Consider the following 11,237-nt stretch of genomic DNA (forward strand, 5'->3'; position numbering starts at 1 on the left):
CTTGACTGGGCGACCTCCTCGGCGTCGCCGTCGTCGTTGCTTAAGCTGAACTTTACTGACTGGTATAACAGCAGGGAAATACATGTCTTAAGCTACTGTGATTAGTATTCATCTTGCATTATTTGTTTTAAAAAATATCATTTTTCCAGTTTGGTTAGGCAAAGGACAACGTTCCAACCGGTCCAAAACTTAAGGAAATCTATGTTGCATATACTACAGGAAGAATTATTGTACCGAATTTTCCCCGACGGCTTTCTGCACCGCAGGGTAGAAATATCTTTTCAGACGGCTCAACCCGGGCGGCTCAAGTGGAGAAAGTGAAAACAAATCAGGAAAACAGAATTTTACGTACATTCGAAATTTTGAATTGATTACCTGGCGAGCTAACAAAACACCTCTGCCGACTGACACAACATAACTGTACTGACAATTTGTTGATGCAAGTTAATGAGTTCCACTAGAAATGGAAAACTTTCATTTCCCTGGTTTCCTTTGAGATAAAACACCAACCACTACGCTAACGAAATGCTTGGAAATGAAAACGAAACGACAGCTCCGGTCTGAAAAGCGTTGATGTATAAAGAAAGCACTATGTGCTGTAGACACCTTGAGAATGAACTAGATGATAAAAATGGACCTGTTCTAAATGTTTTCTCTTTTGTCCCAAAAAAACCTGCAGGGAAGTGAAGCAATTAAACATGCAAGTGTTTAATGTAGTCTTAACGTTGTGGTTTACTATGAAGCGGAATGACTGAGACTGACTGATTGAAAACGTTTAGTTATTTTTCAATGCAGAGGGTCTTTAACGGATGAGTTCGATCAGTGCCGTTTTGAATGTTTATTTTATTTGCCGCAAGAACCAAAATACAAGCGTGTGTTTAGCTTTACGAATCCTACAGCTAACCTATATAGCGTAACTTTTCAAGTCTCAAAATCCCCAAAGCCTTTGTATCTCGTTCAATTAGAAACTAACGGCCAATACAATCCAGCTATGTTTTGTAACACTGGTCTGAACTTTTCGGGCTTAAGGTGGCTGAACACAGTTTTTGATACTTGTGTTTCATTCACCTTTTTCTCTAAAACCCTTGATCTCTCGGTCGCCAAAAATGGCAGCAAGTAATTTAATAACACAAACTTTGGTTTTTTGATGGTTAAGCTGACGTGAGTGCCGTTGCCATGGCAACATGAATAAAAATATAAAGGCCTTTAAAAACGGTTTTGTTTATTTGTAGAAAATCTAGTCATTAGATTCTCTTGATAATTTGCATGCAACAAACTTGTAACAATTCTCACAAGTTAACACCATTTTGCTAATGATTTAACGGAGAGATCTTTAATTAGCCCTTGTTGAAGGTTCACTGGGATATCTAGAATTTCCTTTTTTAAATTTCAATTATTTAAATTTAAATTTCGAAGTATTTTCCTGCCAAATCTCGTGAAATTCTGATGAGTGGTTCTCGTGAAATAGGCGTATTTACGAGAGTGCAATTTTTCATTCAATCGCAATTTTTTGACTTACTACGCATGCGTTGCATTTAACTGGGTTCTTTCAGTAACAAAGAAAAAGCTGAGAATTGCTGGGTCTTTGCATCGTTACCTTTTCTAACATATCTTTGTGATAAAACACTAAAGCCATTAATACACTGCGTTCAGTTATAGAGAAAAATAGCACAGATAGTTTGGGTGTTGAGTTAATAAAATGATCGCTCTATTGACGGGATGTTTCTTTTTTGCAATCCTTGTGCACGTGCTGAATTGCATCAGCAAAAGTGCGCGCGAAAACGGTGTTCGGCCACCTTAAGCCTCATTCATGATAACCGTTTTCTCTACCAGACAGTATCGCGCAAAAATAGTAATATTTTCCATTGAATAAGCGGGTCCTTAAGGGCCCATTAAACGATCTTTTCGAGCCGTTGCTAAGGAAAACTCATATAACCTCATCATTTTTAGTTAGTTCAGAGTTATTTCATGTGTTTTAACTTTTTTTATGATTAGTAACACTAGTGATGACGTCATCAGGCCACGCCCATGGTCATGTGACTAATACTGAAAAAACGCAAAGGCTCCCAGGCAAATTACTTTATCGGGATTTTTTTCATTGATTTAGTATTTTAATTTAAATGCTCATTACGCTATGTGTAGATTTTGTTTCATTTCTAAAAGATCAGATTTTGAGAGAATTTCAAAATATTAAAAAATTCGTAATTTTCTGAAAAAAGCATGATTTTGAAAAAGGAATGCATAGCTATCTTTCCAACGTTGGCTTTGATCGAAATCCGTCGAAAAAGGTTGGATTTAATGAAAAACTACGTTTCCTTTAGCATTTAAAGAAACCGGAAGTGCTCCCGATATATATATTAGAAGTTACCCTATTAGCGCATGCGCAATTTACACTACCAGCGCACTTCGGTAGGATCAAACAAAGCCACACGGAGTTAATTTTTCTCTTTCTATTGTTCTTGTTTTTCTGTCTTTTTCTTCTTTTGTCTCTGCTTGTACTCTTTTACTTTGCGTTTTGTGAAACACAAAGAAAAACATCTAAAATGTTAGCAAATTTGGAAGTTATTGAGTTGTTTTTATTTTCCGCGCTCGGGCTGACGTAAGTAACCGGAAGAGAAATTTCACCTCCTTAGCAACGCGCGCGAGCGCTCGCATAAGTGGGTTAATGGGTCCTTAATTAGTCTGCTATTTAACAAGAAGTTCGATCAATATCAATAAAATTCTTGAAATTATTTTCTCTGTTTGTATTATCTTTTTCAGGCAGCGAAATCATTGACTGAGTCTCGGTGTGTTTCCAGGTAAACCTGCAATAGTAGGTTTTGCTGAAAATCAGATATGTAAGTCTAATTTATGAACCGTCCAAATTAACTGGGATTTTCCAGTAGCCCGCATCCCGCACTATGTCGGTCCCACGCGCATGCGCCCTACTCGGAATCATTTTCTTGATCCGGCCTGGCTTATCTCACATTTCTTCGCCTTACGTTTAAGCTGATGGGGATATTTTAACCTATAATATGAGCAATTTTGTGGCCAGAGGTAGAAACATTGACTAGCTAGAGGTGTAGCGTGTTCAAATCTCGGATTCTCCAGGTTTTGTACCGAACTGAAACTCCACGGACATTTACCCAGAATTTGTTCAGAGTATGCGAAATTAAAAGCGTGACTGCGAGCTGAGTGAACTCCGCTAATGGAACATATGTTTGGCTTAGGGAATAAAAAACTTTCCAGTCTTGTATAAAAAAAGATATTCCACAAATTTCCTTTGAGTTACAATTCTTTACGTATTGAATGATTGAATGCTGTTGACTGTCAGAAGAGGCGGTGTGTTATCTTTTGGTTGCTAATTTCCTTTATATTTCTGACTTGATTTACGTGTTTTCGTGACCGTTGTGAATGGCTTCCTTTCTTTTCTCGTCAGGATTATAAAAGGATACAAATTTTAGCATATCAATTTATGGCGAGCTTCGTAACTTTCGTTTTCAAGTTTCGTAATTAGATTTTGACTGTTTGCAATCAGCTTTTTAAGCATAACCGAACACATTCATTGGCATTCACAGTCCAATAGCTCAGTCATTAGGTCATGTTTTCATAACTACAATCAATAAATAGTTATTTCTATTTGGTAAACTAAGAGAGACTACTCACTCACCCTTAAGCTGGTGTTCACAAGTAATGATCTGCTTTCGTCTTCTCTCTGCGATTTTAATGATATATCGTGTGAACATGACGTAGAGATACATATATGTTATTTGCCGGCCGGGAGTTCTGTATTGGGAAAATCTGTGCCCGAGGTCCTCGGCTTGCGGTCTCGGGCCGTACTCAAGACCGAAAGCAACTTTTCTGTTGAATTGTAATAATAATAATAATAATAATAATAATAATAATAATAATAATACTTTATTTATGTAGCGCTATTTCTATCGCTATCCAATAGCGCTTTACAATGATTTTAAAACATGAGTAAAATAAAATAGCTAATGAAATAACTAAGCTGTAAAAATCAAAATAAAACCTAGGAATGATAAAACCTTATTAATTAAAACCGTTCAGTTTTATTGTTTGACTCTCTGTTGAATGTTTACATTTTACGTTGTTTTACGCGAAAAAAAAAGCATGAAAATTTGCCAAAGTTAGAAATTTCGGAGCGTTCCGTACTCGGGGTCCACCGGATCGCTTTAGCGCACGCGATTAGTCAATCAGATTTAAGGATTTAGGATTCCGGACCGCTGAGAAGCTGGAGAAGAAACTAAGAGCAGTTAGTGACCAATTCAGGCGAGTGCAGAATATCGACCTCTTGATCAAGAGTAGTGATTACATTGAACTAAATCAACATTTGTAATCAGTTTTCAATACAATTGATCTTGACCGAAATCCATAGTCCAACCCATGAGAAGAGAAATCTATAATTAGTATTATTATACAGTGAACTCCCTATTTCTGTTCTGATTGGCCGAAACGTTACAGTGAATTTTCGAAATCAGCGACTGTGACGTCATCTAGCTGCAGATTATACAACAATCATGTCAAGAACACTCAAGGTCACGTGTAATCATGTCAAGTATGACCGCGGAGCATGATTTCTAAGGGTAATGATGTCAAGTTCGCACGCTTTGTGTTGCTTGCCGTCAGTGGAGAAGCAAAAACATGACTTCCATTTTTGGTTTCGTTCAATATATAATAAAACAATTATTAGTTTCGGTTTTTGTGATATCCAGAACAATCAAGGTCTCGGTAGGGTTATCAGCCGACGCATCCGGCTTCGGCTGATAACCCTTACCGAGACTTTGATTTAAGCAATAGAGCACTTTTCCATGTTTACATAACCTCATCTAAACACGAGGAGGGTTCGGAGAATTCGAGACAGTTATGCAAACCCTCGACTACGTCTCGGGTTTGCATAACTTTCGAGTATTCTTCCAACCCCCGAGTGTTTAGATTAGGCTACGTAAACACGGAAAAAGTGCTCTATCGCTTTTATAAAATAATCCTGAAAAATACGCGCGAATCTAAAACGTCACAACCGTGTGTACGTACTCTCATCTAAACACACCTATCGAGCAATGAGAGCGCGCGTAGTAGCTCAGTTATTTTATAATATTCTGGATATCACAAAAACCTCATCCAATAATTGTTTATAAACTGACAGAAACTACTCAATCACCTTCAAGTTAGTGTAGTTGGGTAAATAATCTTCAGCAAATATAAAGTCTCTTCTTTCTTCCTTCTGTTCAACAGCTAGAAATAAATACGTTGTGCGACCAAGCACGAGGTACAAAAAAAAATATTGTTCTTCTCTTTGGCTGCACATTGTGTTGAGGTGCATTAATGAACTCGGTTAATATTTCTATAAATATGTGTCCACCCTTTGAAGTGGGGGCTTTGTAATCAAGTGGAAGCTTTATTCAATCGAATTCCATCAGGCTGAAATTTAACCGAGTGACTACATCCTGAAATGAATTGTAACTTTTATTTATCAAGTTCCAAAATCCGATTTTGTGATTAACATTCGGCTTTCTGCACCGATAACAATGGACAAGCTGTATCACACAACACCTAATGGCATACCTTTCAATTCTTCTGCCATTGGTGCGCGTTAATATTACCAATATTATAACAGCTTATTAAAATATGACTTACTGTAACAAAGTTTTTGTCGTCGACCCTTTCCGTTGAAGACTCTCAGGTTCTGTGCGCGATCGCTAAGCAATCAGTGTTCTTCTCCGACCAAGTGGAAGTCAAAGAACATCCTCAGCTTTGATTCGGCTTTGTTTTATGGCCTTGGACGATGTTCTTATTTACACATTTAGGTTTTGGATTTCAGTTTCGGCATGCAGTTATAGATTTCAGTTTCTGCATTTCACACTGTTTTTGGTAGTTAGATTTTAGACTGATTTCTGTTTTTAGTGGTTGGTTTCAAGATTTCGCTTGATTTTCTGCATTTACTGTTTTAGATTTTTGTTTGGGCCGTAGATTCAAAATCCAAAGTTTGAAATATGATAAAAAGATTTTTTTTGATCAGTACTACCCTCCCACCCTCAATCTCCAGAAGAAAACGATGGCGTCTCAGTGCAAAACAAACAAGTTCACATTTTTCAATGTCTAAAGCTGATTGGATAGTACCAAAGTCTTGCTATCATTAATGTTGGGCAGAAACTGAAGGTACCAGTAATACAGCACAAGAACAGTTTTATGGGGACCCGGGCTATTGTGTTGTGTTCTTGGGAAAAACGCTTTACACTTTCAGTGTCTCAAATGCTAGGGGCGGTGGGAGGGGGAGGGGGGTGGAGGAAGAGTTAACCTGCCATGAACTAGCATCCCATCCAGGTTGAAATACAATGCTCCTATCCACTTCATGCCGCAGAAACCGGAGTTAAGCGTCGAGAGTTGGGCGTTAATGGCTTTGTTTTTGGATAATTTTATGCAAGAGGTTCCCTCCGTGTGAGACCTAAACGTTGTTCTGATAAAGCGCCGTTCACAGAGTCCATCTAAAAAGGTAAAAGGACAAAGATGGGTATGAAATAAGCTTTTTCAATCCAGCATCTCGCCAGTATTTTGGGATCAATTCCGCAATCCCGCCCCACTCAAAATGTTCATCACTATCCCGCCTAATTAGAGTGAAGGTTCTTCCCGTTGCTCGTGTGATTTTCGGTTTTTCATCCTGCGTCCCGCATCCATTTTTACTCTCATCCTGCATCCCGCAAAATCTACGCTGGAACCTCGATAAAGAATACTGCAATTCTGGATCTAAAAACTGTGTAAGAAACTTGCATGGTAACTGATGAATATTCAGCTGTAAATAGCTAGTTTTATAATTATGACAAAATTTCACCTAACAAATACCTCTGGACATGCGAAAGCCATTTTTACCGTGGTTTTTGTTTTCTTACACAACTACAAGTGTTTTTGATATACTTTTTGGCTGCAGTCCATGAACGATTTTTTCCAAGGAAACGTCAACCTCGTACCCAGGGCTTTTCCCTGGAAGGTGAGGGAAAAGCCATGGGGACGAGGTTGAGGAATGTAAAATGCAACAATACACTCTATTTTTAACAAATCGAAAAACTCCCGTAAAACCTGAGAAAATTAAGATACGGTACTTATTTCTGTTACATGAAAGGTTTCGGTTTAGCACTCTAATGCGGATGGCGAGGTCGCCTCACAGTGTGTTTGTCTACAAACCAAACTGTTATCGTGGGCGAGACACTTTAAACTCACAATTCCTCTCCTTCCACGAGTATTGCTGCCAGGGTAACCCCATTTCAAGAATCCTTTACAATTAGTACAAACGGATCAAGCTGGACACTGGAATCGTGCTGTTAAAACAACTACGAAATTCAGACAATATTACGATAAATTTAATTACTTCTTTTTCCTATAATTTAATATAAAAAATACATGTGATGGCATCGCTGTTTTGTTATAGGAAGATGATAAACTCACCAGTCTTCATCTTTACCGCTGGGAGCCTGCAGGCACGTCACGCGGGTTACGAGTGAGTCACGCGTGTTTTCTCGCACAGCACGTATTTTCCGCTCGACAGGAACTGTGTTTGTGTGTGCGCGTTGTACATGTATGTTTCCAACTATCGGTTACGTGTCTAACGATTTACAGCATTAAACCTGTAGTCATTCTTGTTGGTTTTGTTGTTGTTGTTGTAGCATTATTTTATCCCACATAGAGATGAGATATCCCTCACAAGTGTGATCAGTACATTTCTATTGCCAACGATAAAAACAATTTCTGGACAAGGTTCGTCCTGGCAATTTAGACCAGTGTACTTCAATGAAATCTCCACCTAAGCTCTCCCAGTTCATGCTCCCGGTTTGAATGTTCTAAGAGTACTTGATGTTTATTAAGAAATAGTACGCAAAGGCAAAAACTGCTTGGACTTTGCTTTGCTTGAATATTTTTTAAGTTGGCTATACTAACAACACTCCCAGCATTATCTACTGTAAAGTTGAAAGTTTAAACCACAATATATAAAGTTGATTTGACTCTATCACATTTGCCACAAATGGTCAAAGTTTGCCTCAGGCTGTCAAAAATACTATTGGTGTCATTGACAAATCTATTAACCGAAAGTTTGGCTTGCCAAATAAGTGTGAGTATTAAATGTTCGTTAGTCGCTGAATAACACTCCCTTGTGCCAACTTGTGCTAGATTTAACTTTGAATACCATTGTAGAGGCAAAATCCGCGTGATAAATATTTCTTCATTTACCGGAGCACTTCCTCAGACGCCAAGACTTACAGTCATCGTTTTATTACGCGTGTGAAATATTCGGTCATTTTAACTAGTAATTTGAACTCTAGCGAATTGCTCGATCTGCAAACAGCGGGAAACGAGTACTGTTTTGGCCGTTAGTTTTTATCAGACATTGGCTAGGTTGGCCCTAGGTTAAGCTTTTTGAAGGTTATTCTGGGGTCCTGCTCGCGCGCCTCCAAGACTTTGTCATATATCGTATGGTTTTCTCCTGATTTGCAGTGGAATGGTGGCGTTCTGAGCATGCGCTATGAGTTATTTCTCTCTTCTCCGCCTGGATCCAATTTGGGCCTTTTAAATGTGACATCTTTCTGCCCCTTATTTGACAATAACTGCAGAAACTTTCGCGCACGTTGGCTAATTTTCATTGTCAATAAGCGGACAGACACATGAATTTTGTCATTGTGACAGAAACAAATTGGCGTCAGATTCTTATGCGTCTGTCCTGTTATTGACAATGGACTTCGTCATAACATTACCAAAGTGGTATGCGGATCCAAAGCTGCTTTGACAGTGTTATGACGAAATTCATGATCAATAAAAGGACAGACGCATGAAAAACTGACCTCAATTTGTTATATAGGTATAAATAGGGCACCTGGTTCGCGCGGGGAAGGGAGAGCCCGACCCGCGCTACCGTGCAAGCCGCAGCCGTTTCCTCCTCCCAAGGAACGCGGGCTCACAAAACGGTAGCCTGTGAAAAGGCTCTGGCTGGAAGGGCCAAAAAGGAACTGGCTGATAGCTGACTTTCTCTTCGCCCCATCCTCGACTAGAGAGCCTGTTCGCACGCTGACGAAACGGCTGGAAATCGAGCTAGTGTCCAGGTAGCTTCCTTAGGGCTCGTCCCGTGTGTAGCGTTGCACTTTCGTCCTGCGTGGCAGACATGTCTAACACCTTTTGACCAATTGTATGTGTTGTTGTTTCTTCTAATGAAAATGTGTTGTGATCGTGTCCTCTGAGATTATTTTAGTAGGGGACGGGACGGTGTTTGCCAGGTGAAAGCTCGAAACCTATCGATTGTGACTTTTATAGGGAGGGTGTTTTGCCGGATCTTTCTGCATGCATGTTCCGAAACACATTTACAGCTGCCTTTGAAGCTTAATATTGTTGGTAAGAGGCTTTGTGAAGTGAAGTGTATTGTATTATGTTGTTTGTAGTAATGGAGTGAGTAATTTTAAATGGCTCAAGTTTACGAAGCCAGTTCGACATGTTCATCAGCAATCTAAGTATTGTTGATCGTGTTGCTTTCAAGCGGCACGAACAAAGCTGGTACTAGTTTGTATAGTCCACACTGTTGTGTTTTGCATTTTGCAATGAAGATCTGCCTCCGTCACGGGCATAAAGAAACGCTGTCATGCCGACAGAGCAAATTTTCACTCAGCTTATTACCACCTTGTATCGCCAAATGCCACCAAATAAACAGCTTAGTTGGATAGAAAATGCTATAGAGCAAAGCAAAAACAGTAGTTTTGAAATAAAGTGCAGGATTGCAAGGATTGAAGTTGGTTACAGTTCAAGAAATTTGAGTTTACTTCACGATGTCAAGAAATCGAGTTTACCATTCTTTTGACAGTTTGAACTTTCGAGCCTTTATTTTGTGTGATATTTCTTTGCTTCTATCAGTATTGGCAATGATTTCTACCGATTTTAAAGTAAGCTTAAAGTAATCTCCTGGGCACAATCATGAAAACAAATGTACAATACATTTCTCTGGAATGTTCCCTACCAAGCAAAGTCTCTGAAAATAAATTAAAATAGGTCACCATGCTTGCAAAAGAGATATGATGTACCCGTCTTACCCTATTTTGCCGGGTCTTATAAATAGTACTATTCATTTATTTTATCACTCCACATTACATTTTGCAGTGGCTGGAAGGTACAGTTTTTTGATGAACGTTGATAGGCATACATGAAGTTTTGAGCATAAGGAACAACGTAATAAACAACTTTTGCAAAAGAATCTAAAATAATCCAAATGACATACAATCAAAGCGTTCCTCAAGTTGTTGGATTTTAAGGTCTTAATTTGTGTCCACGAGTGACGATTTTGTTTTTGATGCTATTAAATAAGTGTAAAATTCTGCACTTGAAGGGTTCGCAATATAGTGCTAAGGAATCACCGGTAAAGGTCAGTGTTGTTTGTCCTTCTTTTCTTCTTTTCCTCTGTTGTTGACTGGCTACCTTTAAGCTGTTTGTTACAAAGCAATGTTTTGTAGACACACAGTGTATATAGTCATCATGTGAGGCTGCTTCAAGAAGTGCTTGCCTAGGTTTCCTTTTCTATGTGGCTGGTCCAATTAGTACGTAATAGGGATACACGCCAATGCCTTGTTATGTCTTCATTAGGTGGCATTGCCATTATCTTTTTGTGCTAGCTCTTGTGTGAGGAACATTGCCATTCTTCTAATCTTCTGGAGAATTTATTCATGTTTTTGGATACTTGGGTTTTTTGTTCTTTTAATGTAAAAACAATTAAAGAGGGGGAAAACGGTTTGTTTATCTACTTGTATTTTTGTTCTCAAGGATGTATTTTATCACTTGGTAAATGTGATGTAGTTCTCACCAGCTAAACTTTGCCACTAGAGATTCTGTCTGTTCTGTTTTGGTTTCATTGTCAGTTGAAAATTATAGACTTTAAAAACCTAGGTCTTGATAAGATAGTCATACTCTTGCAGTTGTTTCTGATTGAATTTTGTTTTCTTTTAAATTTCCCTTTACTGAGGAACAGCTTTTAATCTGCAAGGCTCTATCTTATTTTAAAACAGTCAGTCTAACTTAAAATATAATTGCATTTGGGTAATTTTGTGCTTAATCTAATAATAGATAAAAATGTGGCGAACGCTAAAATGTGATAAAATATGTGAAAAAGCGTTAAAAATATACAATGGAAAAATAAAATAATCTCAGCAAGAATTGCTCTAAACAAATACTTTGGCGCGAATTGAATCGCACTGTTTGTTTAGCGTTGGCTTCAG

This window comes from Orbicella franksi, chromosome 8 (genome assembly GCF_964199315.1).
Source record: "Orbicella franksi chromosome 8, jaOrbFran1.1, whole genome shotgun sequence".
NCBI classification, from domain to species: Eukaryota; Metazoa; Cnidaria; class Anthozoa; order Scleractinia; family Merulinidae; genus Orbicella; species Orbicella franksi.